The 23,103-nt window shown below is 45.6% G+C and overlaps 1 protein-coding gene across 5 annotated transcripts in view; it reads right to left on the reverse strand.

The window, feature by feature from the left end:
• EHF (ETS homologous factor) overlaps positions 1 to 21,649 on the reverse strand; it is a 42,839-nt gene extending 21,190 nt beyond the window's left edge. Inside the window, exon 1 of one of the 5 annotated variants that reach the window (XM_082342943.1) lies at positions 21,424 to 21,649. The gene's annotated coding sequence lies outside the window, so the exon portion shown is untranslated. The remainder of the gene's footprint in view (positions 1 to 21,423) is intronic. The other 4 variants (XM_082342941.1, XM_082342940.1, XM_082342942.1 and 1 more) reach the window with 4 other exon arrangements.
• Between the last annotated feature and the right edge of the window lie 1,454 nt (positions 21,650 to 23,103).

A 23,103-nucleotide genomic window follows, 5' to 3' on the forward strand; every position in this document is an offset into this window, starting at 1 on the left:
TCTCTGATCGGGAATGAAACGGGAGGAAAATGTAATACTTGCTCACTGGGCGAGTCTGGCCAGCAGCCAATTTTTTTTTTTTTTTTTTTTTTTTGACAAAAGTGAAAATGCCAAAGAGGTTTTTATTTAAAGTAAAATTTCAATCAATGAAAACCCAAACGGGTAGCAGAACAGACCCGGCACCTGTGCAGGAACTCTGACCTGAAATCAGACATTTACAAGTCCCGACACATCTGAGCAGCCTACACCTTGGGCATCCAGTAAATTTCCTCAGCACAAATATCTGCCACGGGATGGGCTCATCTTGGAGGACCTCAGCCATATTTGACCTAGAGTTTTTCAAGTATTTGGCTCCGTGATAAATCAGTTGGTTTCTGGGACAAGACACTGCCCCTTCCCTTCTTTCCTGGTAAAAATTCAGCCCCACATTCCCTCTCCTTTTCGAGACCTGGAGAATTCCGCAGGCTTCAAAGCTGATCTGAAGCTGACTTTCTCAGTCTGAGGGCTCATTTTCTCAGTAAAGGACCCCAGGAGAAGAGGCTTTCTTCCATGAGCCTGTTTGGGTTTTTTAAACCATGTAAAAATTTTGCGCTTTAGAAATATTCACCTCAGTCGTCCAGCATCTACAATGTTCCTACCCTCAAGGCAGGCGCCCTCCACCTTTCAGACTCAAAGCCCCAGAAGTGTGCTCAATCATCCAAAGGATGAACAGCTTGTTTCCAGAGGATGATTGAGCATTACCCAGGGCCTCGAAGGGTAACCTGCTCTTTCTAAATGTTCGGGTAGGGAGAAGAGTCTAGCTTTAGAGTAGCAGATCATGGAAATGTTTCTGCCTGTATGGGGGAAATCTTGCATCTTCACGAGTCACCAACCTCCCCCAGTTGGAAACTGCCCAGCCTGACTGGTTCCATCCCTCAAAACCCTTTCCTCTAATTTAGCTAGTGCTCCTCTGGTTCTATGTAGGGCTTGAGAGGGGAGAAGAGGCGTCTGGAAAAGGCCTAAAAGTTCATTCATGTATTCATTTATTCAACAGATATTTATCAGCCTTGCAATGGGCTGGGCACAGTTTTAGGGACGAGGGATAGAGCAGTGATTAAGAGTTGAACTAGGCTAAACAGGAACATTTATCATGATTATTGACATCATCATCCTGGTTGTTTGGCAAATAATTAGGCCTAAGTAGAAGGTAGGACAAGGAAAGATGGGGTGGGGATAATGAACACTGTAACAGACCACAGGGTGGGGAGACGGCAGAGCTGGATTCTACGTGGTGGTGCCATAGAGATAAGTTTCGAAGTCAGGAAGAGCGGGGGTTTATCCCACGCTCTCACACTTACCTGCTAAAGTTGGTACTAAGTCGAACAGAAGTCATTAACCTCTCTGAACCCCAGTTTCCTCTTATGCAAAATACAGGTCATCATACGTACCATGCATATTGGTTGGAGCTTAAACGAGTTTCTATACCTTGGGCACTTGGCGCAAAGCAGGACATGACCTCATGGCAGGTGTTATGAGGAGGAAGGGTACTGCATCTCTGCATAACCCAAACCAGAAGCAACCTTGGGCCTCAGTTTCCCCACGCAAAAATTTAAAGAAGGTGAATTGCTTCTTAAGTTCATTTCCAGAAATCTCTTTGATTCTCACTCTCAGAGGAAACCAACCCAAGTCAAGCCTTCTTCGCCTTCACAGGAACTGGGCCTTTTCCCATCGAGCTTTCTACAGCAATTGCCCTAAGCTAAGAAATCAAATGGGGGACTCCAAGGTACAAGAAAACTTGCAGGTCCCCAGAGGGGTGGCTGGGGGAGGGAGGAGGCATGGCACCGGCTCCTGTTTGCTCAAGGCTGGGCTTGTTCCTTGCCAGCATTTGCTCAACTACAAGCAGTAGACAGGTTACTGTTTAACCCTGAAGGGGCTGCAGCTCAGAGCCCAGCCCATCTGCCCTCCAGGCTGTGGGTAAGGGTGGGGTGGGCAGCAGAGGCTTCCCTGAAATTCTTTCACAAGGGTTTGCCCGCAGGGCTGTTTCAAAGTGGCCATTTCAGTGGAAGTCAGACCTGCCGGGGCCAACAAGGACCCACCTCCTCAGCCGGCTGGCCCAGACCTCCTGCTCACCACTTCCCGAAAAACTGGAAGGCAGGGTGGTGTGAGGACTGAACGCCTGGCTTTGAAGTCAGGGAGAGGTGGGCTCAGATCCTAGTTCCCCTGCCCACCGTGGGTGACCTTGAGCAAGTTCAAGTCTGTCTAGCCTAAATCTTTCTGATCCTCACTTTGCCGCCCTGTAAAATGGGAACAACCCAGACGCAGAGGGCTGTGGGCATCAGATAAGCTTGTGCATGCAGAGAGCCGAGTGGGTACTAAGGAAGAATTCAATAAATGTCGCATGACCGTGTGGGCCAGTTTTCCTCTTATGACCGAATGCCCACCAGCCCCTTTCCTCCAGGCAGACATCATTTCTCAGCACGAGGCGCCCAGAACTCTCAACCCACAGAGAAGCCCTGAGGACGACAAGGTCACAGCTGCTCGGTTGCCACCCGGCCCCCCAGGAGGCTGAGCGTGCTCCCTGATGGCACCCCCTTTCCAAGGGAAAGCAGCTGGCAGGGTGAGGGCCCTTTTTTACAGGGCACAGTGAATGGTTACCGCCCATAAAAGAGTTTATGTGGCTTATTCGTTAGTGAGTCAGAGTTCGCCGAGGTCACCCGGGCTTGTGAGGAAAGAAGATCAGTATTTTCAAGCCAGCTTGGGGCTGCAGGGACAGCGCCCTTAGGGTGGGCACCGAAGGCCCCCCACCTCGGGCCCAGCATGGCGGAAGGCCTTTCACCAAGTCCTACTCCCCTCGGAGGCCCAGCTCTTCAGGTGTAAAATGAGGACATTTGCCCCCCAGCAGCCTCACAGGACTGTTGAAAAGATCAAATGAGATAATGGATAATAAATGTGCCTTGCGAATTGTTTAAAAAAAAAAAAGCATTATTATAACCAACTCACCCACACTCCCATATATGAATATAAACTTTCTATGGTACATGGTGATTACTTTATGGGGTATAAAAAGCAACACTTTTCATTAAAAAGTAAGGGAATTATTTAATACTGCTCTTTAAGTTTTCTACTTTACCTTCAGCGTAGCTTTTATTATTTTCTTTCAAAAGAAAAATGTATCAAGTGTGGGAGGTAGAGACTTTGGAATCTCTGAGGCCTGGGTTGGAATCCAGGCTCCCCATCCTTCAGCCACGTGACCTTGAGTATGTTACCCTTTCCCAGCTCAATGCCTTCACTGATTTCAAAGGGGAAGTCGGGGAAAGTGGATGTCCTCCAAGCCCAAGGGCTGTTTGGAAGGATAAATAATATCATGGATTTAAAGGTCCCTAGTCCGATGCCCTCATTTAAAATCAGTTTCTTTTCCTTTCTTTAAACATCAGTTCTCAGGGTGTTTCTCTAACACATTTTACTTCTTCCAAGATTGGAAGAAGTAAATTCAGAGCCTAAGTAAGAATGGTTCCACCCTTCGAGCCAAAAGCAAGCTGGGAAAAGGACCTATTGGGCCTCATCTCCAGCTCGAGGGAGAATTCTAGGGGTGAAAAGCAGTTCCTCAACCTCAGCATGACCGGCATCTTGGTCCAGGATGGTTCTCTGTTGCGGAGCCGACTCGTGCATTGCAGTGCGCTTAGCTGCGTCACTGGCCTCTAGTCACTAGATTCTAGCAGCACTCGCCCACCACCCCCTGAAAGTGTCCCCCTGGAGCCAAATCACCCCCAGTTGTGAACACCGGTCAAATTAGAGCCTGTGGAGGTGACAGCTCAGGCTTTGATCTTGCTGGTGTGGTGACCTTGGACTGTTTTCTATCCTTTCTGAGCTGCTATATCCTCTTCCAGGAAACAGCCATGGCATTAGTATCACCACCTAGGCTTGCTGGAGGACTGACTGAGATAAGGGACTGCGAGGTCCCCAGCACAGCGCCTGGTCATGCCGGGTAATTGCCTCCTAGGTGGAAATTTAAGAAAATGCACTGAGTATCAGGCCCACCTTTGTCTATTCCCGCATGGTATGTATTCTGGGAACACAGCATAAATTGCTACTTGGGCTATTAAAAACTGCACACCAAAAAAAAAGGTAAATCTTAATTCAAACCGAAAGAGTGAAATGCAATGTGGGTGATGCAGCGTTTTTCCATCTGCATTCTCTTATCCACCCTTCGTGTATACAAACAATCGGAGGAAACTTCTTGCCCCGTGTGATTGTCTTGACTTCCACATTCGCCCAAGACATCACCCTTTGCACGGCAGTCCTAAAACTGACCCTTTGGGCGACATAAGTCTGGAGCCACGCGTGGGACCCAGTCGACTACAGTAGACGGTACCTCATGCCAGCCTTCTGGCTAGGACCTATTCCACCTTAGGCAGCAATTCCCTGGCAAACAATGGGCCACTAAGGTTTGACCAGTCCGAACCCATTTTGGCAGAGAGACGGCACCGTGCTGTGCTGGGGGTGGCCACAGACACTCTTTACTCCCCTACTTTGTTAAGTGGCAGTTCGGGGTTAAACACAAATTCCCACAAAGCCCTAAGTTGCTAGGGTCTCAGACCACTTCTGGGCCACCCACGCATAAAGACGATCTACCACCTCTGTACCCGCTCTACCAGACCTTCATCAAAGGCTAAATTCCCTTCGAGCACCAGCTTGACCACCACGCACAAGGAGGACCAATGGATCGGGGTGGAGGCCATCAGAGCACTTGGCCTGACCCTAAAGTTTAAGAGTCTCACATGTTAGCTGCTGCTCAGTGGCACAAATGGGAACGCATGAGAAAGAGTCTCACTAACATCTGGGTTGAAAGGGCATACTCAAGGCGTGAGGAGCTTCAAACCCAGCCCGGTGCTGCTGCATTTCTGGAGGGCAGCTCTTACAGTGACTCACATGGTGAGGGTTGAAATCTTGATTCTGCCCCTTGGCAGGCTGTGTTGACCTTGGGGAAGTACCATCCTCTCTAAAGTCTCAATTTCCCCCTATGACAGAAAGTGGGGGAAATAGAGTTGAAGTGCGGATTAAATGAGAATGTTTAATGTGTAAGAATGTAAAGTTTTCACACATTATCTCATACATGGCAAGTACCCAGGAAATGTTAGCAGTTATCATGGGGTCTGCCCAGGGATGTCTCTCTAAACTGTGCTGGTTGGCTTGGGCAACATTCTTGGGGTCGGGTTAGACCCTTCAGAGGCAGGATGGTGTAATGGTGGGGAGTTCCAGGCTCTGGAGTCAGATGGCCATGGTTCAATCCCTGGCTTTGCCAGTTTACTAATGGGGCAAGCTTGGACAAGTGATTCAACGTCTCTTGAAGGTCTCAGTTTCCTCATTGATAGAATGGTATGAAAAGTGTTGATAGATGATATGAAAAGGGTTGTTGAAAGACAAAATGAGATGATACCTGTAGAGTGCTTGGAAAAGCGCTTGACACATATTAAGTACTTGGTAAATTTTAGCTGGTTTTTATAATCATTATTATCATTTTTTTTTTTTTTACTTTCTTTGGGGTTTATTTATTTATTTATTTATTTATTTATTTATGGCTGTGTTGGGTCTTCGTTTCTGTGCGAGGGCTTTCTCTAGTTGCAGCGAGCGGGGGCCACTCTTCATCGCGGTGCACGGGCCTCTCACTATCGCGGCCTCTGTTGTTGCGGAGCACAAGCTCCAGACACGCAGGCTCAGTAGTTGTGGCTCACGGGCCCAGTTGCTCCGCGGCATGTGGGATCTTCCCAGACCAGGGCTCGAACCCGTGTCCCCTGCATTGGCAGGCAGATTCTCAACCACTGCACCACCAGGGAAGCCCAGCTGGTTTTTATAATCATTATTATTATTATTATTATTTTTTTTTTTTTTACTTTCTTTGGGGTTTATTTATTTATTTATTTATTTATGGCTGTGTTGGGTCTTCGTTTCTGTGCGAGGGCTTTCTCTAGTTGCGGCAAGCAGGGGCCACTCTTCATCGCGGTGCGCAGGCCTCTCACTATCGCGGCCTCTCTTGTTGCGGAGCACAGGCTCCAGACACGCAGGCTCAGTAGTTGTGGCTCACGGGCCCAGTTGCTCCGCGGCATGTGGGATCTTCCCAGACCAGGGCTCGAACCCGTGTCCCCTGCATTGGCAGGCAGATTCTCAACCACTGCGCCACCAGGGAAGCCCAGCTGGTTTTTATAATCATTATTATTATTTTTTTTTTTTACTTTCTTTGGGGTTTATTTATTTATTTATTTATTTATTTATTTATGGCTGTGTTGGGTCTTCGTTTCTGTGCGAGGGCTTTCTCTAGTTGCGGCAAGCAGGGGCCACTCTTCATCGCGGTGCGCAGGCCTCTCACTATCGCGGCCTCTCTTGTTGCGGAGCACAGGCTCCAGACACGCAGGCTCAGTAGTTGTGGCTCACGGACCCAGTTGCTCCACGGCATGTGGGATCTTCCCAGACCAGGGCTCGAACCCGCGTCCCCTGCATTGGCAGGCAGATTCCCAACCACTGCGCCACCAGGGAAGCCCTATTATCATTTCTTTATTGTGTTGTGGCTATTATTTTGTTATCTCCAAGGAGGAAATTGAAGGTTAAGTTCACTTCAAGCAAGGCTTCTAACTTCCACCATTTACATAATATTCAGCAATCCCAGCTGGCTGGCACAATCTAGCCTAGGGCTGGACTCGTGCCTCCCCACTCCCCATCCTGGGCTGCTGGGTGGACGCCCCATTAGGCTGAGCTGTGGACAGCATCTCTCAGCCCCTGCTCACAGAAGCCGTGCTCCGCCCCTCTGGGCATGCATCCTTCCTGCGCCCCTTCGTCCCACCAGACACACGCTGCCTGAGGCTGCCAGGAGCAGTGGAAGGGCACACCTCTGCAGGCCTTGGGTTACCACCCGGCATTGTGCTCTCACACACCATGGCTGGTTTGCAGGTGCACAGGAGAGCAGCACATCCAAAGTGGGAGCTCCTGGCAGAGAATGGCCAGAGGGTCTCTCTATCCTACAGGGTCCCTTAGCACATGAACTGCTCATTTACTGGAAGAAGGGGGTCTGGGATTTGAGCTCATAGGGACAGAAAAATGAGGGGAAGGAGGCACCACTGGGACTTTGACAAGGGACCAGAGTCATGCACTCCAGAACCCAGGAGGCTCTGCCCAGTCTCGGGACTCCTACCGAGGCCAAGAACTGCTCCACTGGTCTCTCTTCTTAAACACACAGAGAGAACCTGCCAGCAGAGACAAATGCAGCCCAGCTTGGGCTCACTTATCTGGAGCAAGGTGTGTCTTTTGCTCTGTGGTAAGGTTACTGAGACCTAGGACAAAATGCTGTAAAAATGAAAAATAAAAAAATAATAGTAACTATACTATAGTAGCTAGGGTTTATTGAACATTTAAAATGTGCTGGCTCTGTGCTAATAGTTTTAAATACATTATCTCAGTCAATATTCACAATTACTCTGTAAGGCATTATGTCATTTAACAGATGGTTTATCCGAGGCTCAGAGAGGTTGGATAACTTGTTCAAGCTCACACAGTTTCGAACGAATTGAAGCTAGAAGAGAATTCAAACTCCAAGTGTCTAGCAACAAACCCTGGGAACTTTCTGCTGAGAAGGGGGTGCCTTGCCAGAGAAGAAAGATGCCTTCAACTCATCCTCACCCCCATCCCCATTCCATACATACTCACAGCATTCTCCCTCTGCCATCTGGGGCCTCACACCTTTACCAGGTTTCTCCAAGATTACAAAATTCTCTGGTTCATTCAATCATGCAGTGACCTTGATTGAAACCCTTTTCCTTTTTGCCAGAGCAACCTGAAGCCATCACTCTTCTCACTATATTCAAGAGTTCTTTTTAGAATGAAAGGGTAGAAATCTGTCTTCATTCTGTCATACCTACGATATACTCAGGTAGGAATATTTAGGGTATGAAAGCTGGGCCAGTTTTACTCTTTTAGCCATTAATTACAGATTTATACACCTATATATTTATATACACATACATATATATTTACATGCATATATATACATGAGTATATTTGCACACATATATAATATAAACTCTCCTTTTATGACTCAATAAAGTTATTTTTATTTTATATTTTGGAAATAAACTGGTCCATAATTCTTTGTGTTTCATCTGAATTGGCTCTCAGTCCAGAAAGTAGGGTTTGCTCTTTCTGGGAGGGTAAAGATACACTGGGAGCCACCAGGACCACAGAGCAGACCATAAGCAGGGCTTTGCCTGTATTCCCTGTTCCCAGCCCCAGGGGACTGGGAGTCAAAGCCATGGTCTGCCTTCTTCCCAGCTCCTTGATACATTCAACCACAACATCCCCAAATGGCCTCAGACCTGGCTGCCTTGTGTGGCTATTTTTACTCCTCAGGCCCGAGGAGCAATTAGACATTGTAAATAATTACTTTTGCAATGACAGTAATATCCAAACCATTCTCGGTCCTTAATCAAAGTTACCAGCAGGTGAATTCACAGCATTTGCCTGAAGGATGTTGCAACAGATTACTGACTTCCTGTTTCAATATGACTGTCATTTCAAGAGAACTACTCCCAACGAGGAGAAAAGAAAATTCAAGTACATGTGAAATCTAACTGAATGTAATACAGACAATAATTTGTGTTTTCCAAATGAAATAAAATGTGAATCAAGCTTGGGGAATGTATTTGATCCTCTCGGGATTACATCACAGGTAATTTCATACCCTCATAATGTGTTTTGAAACAGACATTTCATGTTCCCAGGGGCAACATCAGAAGCATTATTCCTGGGCTTTCAAGCGTTTACATGAGCAATGATGCCATATTGGGAGGCCAAGAGTTGATCCATTATAGATACACTTTACTGACTGTGAGCCATTTGGAAATATACATATTAGGCTGATCTTTATCAGTCTTGGTGCCAGATCCAGACAAGATGCAGATACTGACAGTGGACAGGCCCCAAAGTTGATCAAAAAACAAGATTACCTTTCATGACCCCAGGAGCCTTTATCAATCTCATTCAGATATGACAAACTAAGAAAAATAGGGCAAGCTTTGAAGCATAAAAGGTCACGGAGTCTTTTGAGACCTCAAGAGAAACTAGGGTTTTCTCCTCTTCAAAATGCACACCAGGTTTTGCACGTATTTTGTGGGCCCCAGGCCCTCTAAAGACCATCCACTGACCCCTGAAGATCTAGGGACACCATGGATCTTTAAAAAAAAAAAAATCTCTCTTGCACTCATGTTGGATTGAAATGTAAAGAAAACTTTGCAGTGGAGTTAGGGTTGGGAGACAAGTGTACTCTGACCTCTGAGAGAAGGCCTGAGAGATTCTATTCTTGCTCTTACTTGACATGGCTGTTGCCTAGTTTTCCTATGGTGACACCAGGAGGGGCCCCACTGTCCTTCTCCATCGACACCTAAAGTAGGGATCATGCTGCATCCAGGAGAGTCATTCTGGACCTCTGTTTGGCAATGCAGTGAAGAATTCACCATCCTCCCACCACCCTGAACCTCAGTATCTCTCTCTCCACTAATCCTTGATCTCTATTCTAAGATCAAATAATCATAAAGTAAAGACCATATAGAAAAAACAAAAAAATCCAAAAACAAACAAACAAAAAACCAGGCCTACTTTTACAACCCTAGGTCTCTGTAGGTCTTTGGAAAGGTACAGGTATGGGGTCTAGAGGATTACATTTATGGTGCTTATTTTCCTACTTGACTGATGAAGCCGAACACGTGTTTCTCAAAGGTTGGTCTATAGGCCACCTGTATCATCACCACCCGAGGAGAAGTTAAATTTGAAGTTTCCTGAGGTCCCGCCCAGACTGTGAATCAGAATCTACATTTTTAAGACCCTCCCTTCACGAATCCTTAAGCACTCTCACAGCTGAGAGCTTCTGGCCAAAGATTCCTCTACTTGCCTTCCCTCGATTTCCCACCACAAGATAACAAACTCCAGCAGATATCAGCCCTAAAAGAAACATCCATAAACACCAGGAAATCTTTGTAAAGTCAGAGACAATACATTCAATCCGAAGAACTCAAGCTCCAGTTCATCTGCAGAGATTCTATCACTGCATTATTTGCAAACTTGAAATAAAGCTGTTCCTAATGTCCAGTACCACCAAATGGTTCAATCCAACAGTGCTCAACGAACTTACAGGTATGAGTCTCTGAAGGCCGAACAAACAAAGCCAGCCTCAGAACACAGCATTTGCAGAGGATTTTTGTAAGGATTATTTCCATCAAAGGAATCTCATGGCTGGCTGAGTCACCCCTTACCCCAACCCCCCCCCCCCCACCTCAGCTCTTCCAAAGTTTACTTAACCACCTTGGCTTTCAGACCTCATACCGAAGAAAATTAGTATCTTAGCCTTCAGCAGAGAGAAACAATCATCAAGGAATGTTTGTCCCACAGGTATAAATATTTATCCCCTCCAATTAATATATATTTCTTGACTGTCTACTAGATGCTAGGCACCGTGCTGGGAACTGGGGGCACAACAGTGAACAAAACACAGAAGCTGCCCTGCTCGATTGGACTATCCAGAGAGGACACCACTTCTGAAAACAACAATAGCTCTTTCCAAAATCATCTGACCTCATTCACCATCTCCTGCTGGGGTTACCATAGAGCAAGAGGAGAGAGAGAGCCAGGCAACCTGCTCTGGCATTTGGAAATCACCAAGCTTGGAAAGAACTTCAACTCCATTTAAAAACAGGACTGATCCTCTTCTCTCCAACAACCCCAAGCCCTCACCTTCACAGGAAACCCTCACCAAGACCTGGAGTTGGCAGCCATGAGTTTCACACGAAGCAGCCTCAGCCAAAACCAATCTCCGCTCAGGGCAGAATAAAGCAGTTGGTTGTCTGGATGGCTGAATGTCTCTCCCCGAGACAATGGCGTGTTTATGTGTTGGAGGGTTAGGGGCAGGTTAACATAAAACCCACCGTAAACAGAGCTGTTAATTCAGTTGCTGGCAGGGGCTTCTGTTATCTTCTGAATACCTCCCAGAGGGTATAAGCCCTACCTTTGCATTTGAGTTGGCAGCAGAGTTATTTTTTTGCACCTGTTGCTCTGCTCCAATAACAACGCAGTTAAGCATTGATTTGTTGGAAAATAAACAGAAAAAAGCAAAGAAAGGCATCTGCCCAAACAGCCTGAGCTGGTTTGACAGAGCGTTCATGCCAATTTGTTTTTCCTATAAAAATCAAAGAAAAACCTGCACTTTCAGTTTGGATGCTACCCTCCCACTCCCTCAGAAGAAAAGGCGGTATCGAAGAGGCCAGCCAGAGCTGGCAGGGCCAAGGAGCCAGAAGACACTGTACTTTTCCATCGGCTGGTTCTGTGAGGGCGCTGAGGGGTGTCCAAGATCTGCAGAATGACATGGCCAGCCTCCAGCCAGCCCAGGTTAAGATCCTGAGTCAGACTAACAAGGGCGGAGAAGGGGCTGCTGGGGTATGATCAAAACCCAAACCACACTCTTCCAAATGGTTGACTTCTGAAAGTCAATATGGTTCAAGTAGTAGGTGTGGCCTGTGGGTACCTCCCTAAGCAGAGACTCAGCCTGCTTCTCCCAAAGACGTCTTCATCTAGCCCTGGGCAGCAAGCATAGTTTGAAAACTCCAGGTCCCTGGACCATAGCTTTCCCAGTGGGGAAGGGAGGTTAGCCATACCTACCTCCAAGGCAAGATGTGTAGACTCACTCATGTCCCACCAAGCGACTTGTTGTGCCAGGTCCCCAGTGGAAAGGACCTAAGATGTTCACAGTGTGATGCCTGCATTAATTCAAGCATCATCGTGATCTCATTTCTCAACAGTTTGTCAATATCACATGAGGAGCTCAAGCCAAAAAGGGCCACAAAGGGCTAAACAAATCACTCAAATGGAGATCATGACGATACTAATTAAGCAGTGGTATCATCACCCACCCTTCAACACACAGTGTCAGAAGAAGCCTCTTAATATCTCTTTTTAAGCCTTGAGCAGAAAGCCTAGGACGTGGGCAAGGCTCGCTGTTCCCCGATATGACCACCTCCCCTCAGCTTTCTCTCCGCTGTTGGGCCTTCATTATCACCAGACCACTGGCTTAATGGGGGAGTCACAGCAGTGGGGGAAGGCCTCGGAAACGCCGCTTCTCAAGGAGTGTTACGAACAAGGTGTTCCGACAGAAGAGGGATATGGCTGGCTGAGCATTCCCAAGCATTCTTGTCATGAGCAGGGCAGGGAGTGGAGCGCCTTGGAACCAAATTGGGCGGCCAGAAAAATAAAGGATTTAACAACACCCTCAGTTGACTGAAAAATAAATAAGACCAAGGACGCAAGAATGCGGGAAGGGTGGAGGGAGGTAAGAGGTGGGAACCGGAGCCAGGGAAGGGTTGGGATGGACTTGGACAATGAAATTGACCATGCTGAGATTCAAGTGTCTTCCCAGAGAAAGACTAAGATGACCCAGCCAAGGAAAGATCAACAGCCACCAATTTAGAATCTCACAGACTGTATAGTTACAAAACAACAGACAAAATTATGACGAGGATGATAGTTTATATTTATTGAGTGTTTATGACGTGCTAGGAATTGAGCTAGGCTTTGCAGGAATTTCCTCACTCGATCCTTGCAATAGCCTCAAACGTTGGTACTAATATTATCCCCATTTTACAGGTAAGGAGGCACAGAGAAGTTAAGCAACTTACCCAAACACACAGAGCTAGTAAATGGACTGGATATATTATAATACATGTATTGGAGTGTGGAAGGAAAGTGCAGTACAACTCTTGTAGCTTTGAAAATGGATCCTTTTATTTCCAAAGACGAGGAGGATGTCTCTTTAGGATCGCATGCTTTTATTTTTGAAGTTGAGATTCTTTAACTTTTTCCCTAAATGTGAACACGAGGCATACTAAGCATCCTTGTGCCCTAATATGAAAGCTCTCTTAGTGTCCATCAGTGTGGATGCTACAGAAGCACCAATTCACGGCCATGCAAATCCATTTGTCAAAACTTCAGCCTGGCTTCCTGTTGAAAGCCCCAGACTGACTCAGGAGTTGGGCTTGGCTGCTTGCAGCCACCTCAGACTTATTAGCCATGATAAAAGAGCAATAATAATAACAAAGAAACAAACTGTTGAAAAATTAAAGGAAAATTATGCCTCCTTTGGAAAAGCATCTGACGACTGAGCTGTCACACACAGGCCCTGATGTCAGACCTGCTGTGTTGTGGACGTCACACCCACAAGGGTAGGACTGTGAATGTGTCACTCTGGGAGCCTGCATTCCATCACTCAGAGAAGAACTCTAGGGAAGTCCTCCCCCTCCTCCACCAGGCACACGACCCTGCAGCAGTTAGTAAAAATGTAGCCATAAAACACAGACAGAACTTCATTAGACTCGTTCCAGTATCATCTTTGCAGCTTAAGAAACAAATAATATCTGAATTTTCTCACGAATTAGAGGATCTCCTCTTTAGAAGAAGTAGGGTTTTCTCTTTGTACAGACAGTCATTAAGCAACAATAGACAAGAAAGCCGAGTTCCTTTTTAGTGCCATCCTACAAGAACAATAGACTCTCAGCAACCCAAGCCTCATTTTTCCTTCCAAAACACACTTTGCTCCGCTTCTCCTAGCTCACTGGCCTGTGGATTAAGCCCTCTGGAAAATAACAAATGAAAATACTCCTCAACAAGGCAAGCAACTGCCTATCAGAAATGTTTTCTGAGGAATCAAATCCCTTCCAGCCGATTATTCAGCCATCCCTCCCATTGCTTCAGTGGACAACTTTGACACTCAAACAAAATGACCCAACTCACCAAGTCAAAACACCCAAGGTCAGCTAGATGAGCACGATGAGAATGAGTAGGGGCTCTCCCAGCAAGTTCCCGGCTTGCTGGCTTCCCAGCATCAGGAGCTGTCACATGTTTGAATAATTTCATCACATCCAGAGGGTGGCCCAGCTACATAATTTGCAGGGCTTGGTGCAAAGGAAAATTCAGAACCCCTTGTTCCAAATATATTAAGAATTTCAAGACAGCCACAACAGAGCATTAAACTAAGCACAGGGGCTTTCTAAGTGTTGGACCCTGTGTCACTGCAGTGGCTCTATCCCACTGACACCGGCCCCCCTGTCCCGGGGGTCAGTCCCAACTTTTGCCTTTACCTGTACCCTTGCTCTATCATCACGGAAGGCAGGGGGAATCTTTGCTGTCTAAAACTTTTCTGTCTAAAGCTCCTAAAGTAGTTAGGAGAATTAAATGAAATACGACATTGAACATGCCTGTAACCGCACCTGGCTTACAGCAGGCACTCAACAAATGTTAGCTATTATTATTATTGTTGTTATTATTATTATTATTATCTTCATTATGCCAAGGTCCCTTGACAACTCCAAAGCTACCCATAGGCAAGAATGATGGGTGGGAAGAAAATACACCCCATTTCGACAGAGACCATCTATTAGCTACTGCTGTTCAGAAGTCATTTCATCAGCTCTGTGTGAGAGAGTGCTATAAATTAGGCATTCTTAGCTTTCTCTTTATACCATGGACCCATTTTACGCAATCTGCTGAGGCTTATAGACCCCTTCTCAAAAAAATGCTTTTAAAATGACAAAGTAAAATAATAAGATTAGAAAGGAAGTTTATCTTGAAATACAATTATCAAAATACTTTAAAAATAAACGTGTGATATCATAATAACATATGTGCTTCTTTATTAGTACATTAAACAAGAATATCTAGTGCAGGTCCAATAACTTCCGTAATATCAAAGTAGTGATGAATAGTGATATTTTGAGACATCTGTAACAAGTATAACATGATATGAAAATATCTGTAATTCCTCTTGGTGCCAGTCAGTTACAGCTATTGCTACTGGGGAGTTTTGCTTACATTCATATTGAAATTGAATTGAATTCACACTGAATGTTGAATTTTAGTTAGATTACTGAAAATAAACATGTAATTTTTTTTTCCACATCCAAGTTCACAAACCCTCTGATTTCTCCCCATGGACACTAAGAGATCTTTGGATCCCAGGTTAGAAACCCTTGCTGTTTTACAGCAAGGACTGCTTGCTCAATTCAGATAGCCTCTTGAGACCACTTCCACATGGCCAGAAGCCTCAGCTGAACAATTTACAGGAGGCAGACCCTATAGTGCCTTGGAAAAATAAGTAGGAATTTTTTTAAAGCCTCTAGAATACCCGGAGTAAGTAATGCCTTAGCTGCAGTGGCCAGTAGTTATCTGGAGACACTCAAGAATTTAAGGGTTGGGCAACATATATAAAGTTGCAGTTAATCATGTGAACTGCTGGGAGGGAGATCAGTTTCTTCTGGAGGCCCCTACATGCCAGGCATCAAGAAGGGATAAAAACGTGCTATGTACCTACCCCAGGTCTTCCTTGGAACGGCCATGGGTGGTGGTTTGCAGCCAGTTCAACCCAAGGCTCCATTTGGAGTTCCCGGCTTCACATGGCTCATCCCATCTCCCTGCTGCCCACCTTCCCCACTGAAAACCCCACTGCAGTTCTTTCCCAAGGTCACAGTGCAGAACCAACATCGATCACTTTGAAAAACAAAATTCCAGAATTATTATCAGCCACTCCTACTCAATAGCGCCTCGCCGAAAACACCCACGTTGAGCATTGACCCTCCAATTCCGTTCCACAAATTACTAGTTTCCTCACAAGTATTTGTCCAGGTGCTTTCAGAATTTTTGTCTAATTTAATCCTTACAACAGCCTGTGCAGATGTTATTAACCCTATTTTCCAAATGAGGAATTTATATTCTTGAGCTTACATAATTCACCCAAAGTCACTCAGCTACTCTGTGGCAGAGTCGAATGTGAACCCAGGTATTCTGACTCTAACCTCCGTGTTCTTTGTACCACATTCCAGCTGCTTCCAGGCAACAAAAACTCATAGCCTCCTGCTCCTTCAGATACACAAGCAGCCAAAGTATACTCTTCCCCAACGTTCCTCAACCCACAGCCTCTGGCCAATGGAGTTAAGACAAGTGAAAGGTAAGCTAGGTGCTCTCTGATTTTCTCAGTGGACATAATTGAGACAGAGGCTGAATTTGGGCCAAATCTAAAGTCCTTTGCAGGGGCTTCCCTGGTGGTGCAGTGGTTGAGAATCCGCCTGCCAATGCAGGGGACACGGGTTCGATCCCTGGTCCGGGAAGATCCCACATGCCACGGAGCAACTAAGCCCGTGTGCCACAACTACTGAGCCTGTGCTCTAGAGCTCATGCTCCACAACTACTGAGAGCATGTGCCACAACTACTGAAGCCAGCACGCCTAGAGCCCGTGCTCCACAACGAGAGAAGCCACTGCCATGAGAAGCCTGCACACTGCAACGAAGAGAAACTAGGGCTTTCTCTAGTTTCTCGCCGCAACTAGAGAAAGCCCGCACGCAGCAACGAAGACCCAACACAGCCAAAAATAAATAAATAAAATAAATAAGTTTATTTTAAAAAATAATAAACTAAAGTCTGTTGCAAAGAAAACATCTTGTCAGTAGTCACCCTGGAGACAAGGCTGAAATAATCTTCACCTTTCAGACCCCACTTACCTCATCCAATAGGATATATCATTAGCCCTACTGAGGGAATTTTTTAAAGGTTCCTAAGAGGGACCCCCCAAAAAAATCTCTATGAGACAGTCATATGCTCCAAGCTCCACTGTCATACACAAAAGTAGAAGACCTTCTTCATATTCCAAAAAAGACTCAATAGACTTTTGGAAGAAGTCTGCATCAGGCAAAGAAAGGGCTGGCAGGCAGACTAAAATTTCTCAGATCCACAACTGGACCAATAAAGACCTAGCCCCCAAGATTGTTTATGTGGTGTCTATAATATAGAGTGAGGGGGATGTGACAGAATAGGAAATTTTAAATCCAACACAATTACAACAACATCAAAGAAATTGTAGACAAGGTCCTACAAAAGTAAAAATAGTTATTTTAATAGTGGGGTCCATGAGGTGGTCTAATAGTCCAATAATCAAAATATTATAGTAAGCATTTTGGCTCCTTTTGATTTGGGGCTTGGTTTTCATCAGAAAGCATGTTTGGAATGCACCTCTGCTGGCCACATTTTAAATAAATAGGCAGATACCCTTAATAACAACGAAGATGTTCCTGAGAAAGGACAGGAAGGAGGTTCTAAGGGCTGGGGTGTGGGGGAAGATTGGAAGAGAAGAGATCATGTGAATCCAATGAACCAGAACAAGGGGCTCAGCCCCATAAAACAAACCGAAGACAGAGTGTGCTTAGGTGCTAGTGAAATCAATATTCAAAGAAGTATTTTACAGGGTATCTCTTTTAAAACAAAGCCAATTAAAACCCTGGTAGCCTCTTTAAATGGGCCATCCTGCTTGACCCTATTGCAAGCTTTGGTTGCTCCAGATTCGGGCCAAGGGCCTCTGGGAAGACCAGGCTCTCCAGGTGGGCTGCCCAGTGGCTTGGCCAGCCATGTTCCCCTTCTGATGACCCCTCGGGTCTTCCTCTCGGAGAAATGAGCCCATGTCCATCCCATCTACCCAATAATTCATGGACAGTCAGACGAACTGATCAGCACCACACAAGCTGAGCAGCCTCCACGGGGTCCTGAGTATTCTCTTTTCAGCCGGCTGCTTTCGTGTTTTACAGAAGACAGCATTAGAGTGCCTACCCGTGTACACCAATGGCTCCCGGTGGTCACAAAACAGTCAGCTGCATCCACTTCTACACTCACACCAACTTCAGATAAATGAGGCAATTGATAAAGATGGGATGTTGTCATGGGAACAGCTCAAGCACCCCTAGTAAAGGTATCTAGTCTGTAGTACCTCCACCAGGTACATCCCTTGGCCAAAATTCTGAAGACCCCAGAATTAGGAAGCCACTTAAGGGCTCCTACTGGTCTTCTTTCCTGTCTCATCCTTAGGAAGGCATCTCCCACCCTATTCTCAGCTTTCACAGACTCAAGCTAAACCTGCTGAGCTCTAGGCATAGCTAGTTTCCCTGGGTCATCAGATTCTGAGGGCCAAAGTGGATCTTACGGATGATCGGGTGCAATCTCCTTTGTCCAAATGAGGAAACAAAAGCCCAGAGAGGTGGAGTGTATTGCTGTGGGAACACAGCTTTGCTGGGACTACAAAGCCAGGTCTCCTGACTGCCAGTCGCATGAATGTCCTGCACCGTGCCTTGTCCACACCATGCTCCAATCACTCAAAAACGTGAGTCTGGAATTCTTCAAGGAAGGTTCTTAAAGAAATATCTTTATTTTCCCCCTCTGAAGTCCAATGAATTTTTTATCAAATAACTCTGAGGGATCCATGGAAATTTCTACTCCAGCACATCTCAGCTTCCTGACATCAAAGCCACTCAGCTTGAACATATGTCCCATCCTAACATTAGCTGCTGTGGGAAGCCATCCTCCCCCACTGCACTCTTTGTTTCCTGCACAGCTTAATAGTCTGGGCTTTAAAACCCTGTGCGATTTAAATAAACGTAATAGTCACATATGTCTAATAAGAGCGTAATTGCAGCTCCTCAAAACGAATCCAATGATTTAAAATCCTATTATGAAAAATTAGATAAGAAAACATTAAATAAAGTTTATTATCTTCTCTGTCTCTTCAGTTCTTCAGCAATAGATTTAAGAGAAGTCCAGCACCATACGGCTGCCTCCCTGCCTCTGTCTTCAGGTGACAACCCCCAGCTCAGACAGAGCCGGCATGGCTCACCCAGGCTGACAGCCCCGCACGGTCAGTTTCCCAGCAACAAAGCCAGGATTAGAAGCGTGGTCTCAAACACCAAGGCTACATGGAGCCCAATCCTCCCAACCGGCCCCTCCCACAACAGAAATGATTGTCACTTAAATTCTACCGGAGAGGGACCCTAACGAGAGAGATAGGCTGAAACGGCCGAAAAAGGTATCACCGAAAATCAGCTTCCGACTTTATATTGGATTCCTTCAAACCGTGGCGTTGCTTCTCAAGTGTGTCAGCAATTTCTACCACGCGTTCTTGGTATCTACCCTACCCCATCTCCCAGAGGTCTTTGAAAATCCCATCTGTTCAAAAGGACTTAGGGAGGACTCCAACTTGTGGAAGAGGGGGAAGGACTGAATCACTTTTTAACGATTTGTATAAACCTCTATGGCTGGGCTTGATGCTTTAACATTAAACAGGCTTCCTACACTGAGTTTTCAAAAAGCAAAGAACACAGCCCAGTGCTAACTCTAATTTGGGGGTGGAGGTATAGGTGGGGTTGAGGAAGAAGTAAAACATTACAAGATTCCAGAAAGCTAAATTCTACTTCCTGGAAATGAACTTTGACCCAAAGCACTCACTTTCTGGCCTAGGACGTGATATGAGTTCCTTCCAGTTTCCAATTAGCTAACTGAGTGCACTTGAGTAAATATTTTAACCTCTCACTTTCCATTTTGTCTCAGCCTTTGAAGTCGTCAAAAAGGTAATGAAAGAGGATCTGCATAAAGTTGGTAAATTAATGGGAGCATAAAGGTGGAATCATGACTGTGAATGTAGGGCTTCTCAGAGGTCCAGAAAGGCCCAAGGCATTTCTATTTGGGGGAGCTCACAGTATATTTCAAAAATGGGGAAAAAAATCAAAAGGGGGTTATTTGAATTTAACAAATAGATGCTTTTTAACACAAAAGAACAAATATAATTGAATTTGAGATCGTTCATACATATGAGGCCTGGATCAAAGGCATCACCCTACCCACAACCACCCTAAAAAGGTCTCGGCTAATGCCGCCATCTTGAACAGTAACACAAGAGAACTTACAGCACGGTTGTTCCCTCAAAGTTACTTTCTTCTAAAATGCCTCTGTAAAATAGTTTGGAAACATGGAGGATTGTCTCCATTATATTTATTATTTTTTCAAGTGTGATCACACACTTCCAAATGACCCTCGTTCCATGTTCCCACTGTTTTTTAAAGTCTATCCATATAAGCCATGAGTGATGGTGTGGGAATCATGTGATCCTACCCGACTTCAGATTATAAGATGGAATTGATGAGTTATTTCATAGTCTCAGAATTCTAGGTCTCAGAAAGAGGATAAGTGGAGCCTTCTGCAAACTCCAAATGCAGCTATTAAAGTCATTCTTGTTCTTTTTAAGAATTAAAGATTATTCACTGTTATAGAGCTCCATAAAGTCATTCTTAAAATCTCTTAACAGCCTTTCCTGGTAGCACCTCTTACCCCTGAAGTTCTTCCCAATAACACGACTTCACCTCTCCTGTTGGAAATCAACTCTTCCCTTGACCTCAGTGGAATTAGCGCATGGCCACTCATGATCCCCAACTACGCTTTTATGCAGTGAAAGGCTCTATCTTATCGCATCTTCACAGCCATGCCTATAGAACCAACTCCTGAATTAGACCTTCCACAGAAAAGTTCTCAAGTCCAAACACTCACTCACTTTATCCCTGTTACTAAGGTCAGTGCAGATAACCAGCAAGACACCTGTGAACTTAGACTCACAGAAGCTTATGCTTCATCATAACAAGACACATGCTCCCACAATCCTAGGAGTATCCTAAATCTTGGCAAAGATGGATGGTGAAAATATAAATTTCCTGACTCGGCGTTGTCATTTACCAGAAAGAAGATTAACTCCTCACTGTTTCCAGTTCTATCCACACATAGGCCAATTCTTCTCCATCGTGTCCAAGCAGAATCAAAAGAGCCCCTGTCTTAGAAGGCATTTGGGGCTGCTGACTCACTTCTGCCTGTCTGGTCATAGTATCCCATCACGGAACAAACAAAGGGTTAGTTTGTCCCCATATGAAATGACAAAGCTCTTTGCCAAAATTGTTTTTGTTTTTTGTTTTCTGGACAGAGATGTGCAGTTCTCCCCAATACCCTTGCCTACCTGGGCTGCCTGACCACTTTTTCCAATGTGGGTGCATACACCCTTGCCTGTTTCCAGCCATTTTCCAACACCAGAATATACTGAAGATAATCTGCCTTTCTCTACAACTAATGGAATGAGTCAGAAAAACTACCAACACAAGACATCTCTAGAAAGTGAGAACGTGTGCTCTGAGCCCCAGTAGCTACTCAGCCAACCAGTACTTCACTGAGAAGAACCCATCCCCAGCTTTCAGAATTTCAGAATTCAATCCAGGGAAATGGCTTTGTTGCAGAAAGAGAGGGAAACCAGGGGGCTTTTAACTTCACAGTGATCGAAGACCAGACTCCATGCAGGGAGTTCACAGATAACATCCAAAGTCGCCCTGCTGCCCTCCAAAATAAAATCCCAAGACAACCCAGTGAGGAAAGCACAGCTTAGGCGAGCTTCACTTCCTGCCAGCTGCCTCCGGGAGTCTGGTTTATTTTCACCTGTCTGATTCAAGGCAGGTTTCTCCTTCCACTCAGGTATTTGAATTCCAGATTCAAAAGAAGGTTTAAAAGTAAGGACTTACCTCATTTACCTAAAGATTCTGGGTGGGAAATCCAATAGCTGTAGTGAATGGAGGGAAGGTAGCGAGCAGCGCTCACGCCAGCTCCTACAGGGACAGGGAACCGGGAGTGTTATCACGTCTGAGCTCTCATCAGAGTGAAGATCAATGCACATGACAATAATTTTAAATCATTTTGTAGGATGTTAAGCAATAAGCCACCAACCGGGAATTCCCTAAGTCACTTCCCCCTCTTCTGATTGGCTGCTGGGCCCTTTAAAAAAATAAAATAAAGGATTACAAACATTTGCTCATTTGCATTTGGCCAACTCACACGTTAGCGTTCAAACAAAACAGGTCTAACCAGGTTATGCCTGTGTCTCAAGAACAGAGACAACCTGTTAATGGATGAGGAATTGATTTGGTGGTGACTGTTCTTTCCAACTTAGAGGCTGTTTCAGGTGAAAAGCACCAGGCTTGCTCCCCAAAGACACCAGCAGGAATGGAGAATGTAAGAGCAAAGTGAGCAGAAGCTCAAATCTGGAGGAGATGATGGTACAGGGGATTCGGGGGCGCTCTTAAACCTCTGTCTCATGTACTAGCTTGTATTCAGTCCACTCTGCTTTGACATCAAGGTCTTTGCCCTGGCCACACAGGTACCAGGTTCTTAAGGGACTCCCGGCCAGGTAGCGGGAACATAGGTTCTCTCTCCAGGCACCATGATTAACTCCTTAACAGTGACCCCTGGCAATTTCAGTGGACTTTGAAAAGCCCATCTCCCCTGGTCCCAGGTAAGAGCTCTGGAAAATTTGAAGGGAGGGTCCTGGAAGGGAGAGTCGATCCTGAGTTGTTCAGGTAGAACAGTCAGCTTTCAAAAATGCGAGGGCTGACTATCTGGTTGGTGCATTATCCAGATTCTTTACTTCCTCTTGACACTTCCACGGTCTTTTTTTACTATATATCGACCCTCCCTACAGGTGCTAGAGAGGGAAAGACCAGGATGCTGTAACTGGAAATACACCAACACACTTTGGGCAAGAAGAAGATGGAATCTGGGGGAGGATCCACGGATTTCAAATGCCCATGCTATCCCCATCCCCCTGGGCCAGGGGCCTGCTTCACCGGGTCACAAATGCCCTTCCGCCAATACAGATGGGTGTCGGCTCCTGGCGAGGAAAAATACCCTCCCCTAACCATGAACTTTCTCTCTTGGTTCTCCTTGGGCACCGGCCTGGCATGAGTTAAGTGTCTAAGCAGATTTCTTTAACTCACCAGGCCTCCCCTCTGGGGGAGGGGAAAGGGAATTTGAGTTTTGGCAAAGAGACAAAGATTTTGTGATCAAAACCAAGAAGTTCCTTGTGTAAAAAAGGAAAGTCTATATATGGGCAACAACTGAATAGAACAAAAAGTAAGCAGTTGTCCTATTAAGGTGGAGTGGTGAGTGGACGGTAGCACTCCTTTCTTGCTGGTTTTCCTAGTGTGGGCACCGTGTTTGCTGAGGTTTTGGGAAGTGTAAAAGACTTGGTGGGAGGGCAGGGGTGGGTTTGGGAGGGTCTTGGAACTCAGGCAGGTCTTGAAGGTTTTGAAGGTTTGGGGAGTGCAATTTAGGGAAGCTCTAAAAATCCCCTCTATCTCCTTGGCCTTCACTAAACATTCCCACCATTCCCTATCTTCAACCTGTGTGTTTCCCAAAGGCCTTGTTAA

The sequence above is a fragment of the Balaenoptera borealis genome, assembly GCF_965194805.1.
Source record: "Balaenoptera borealis genome assembly, chromosome: 11".
Lineage (NCBI taxonomy): Eukaryota > Metazoa > Chordata > Mammalia > Artiodactyla > Balaenopteridae > Balaenoptera > Balaenoptera borealis.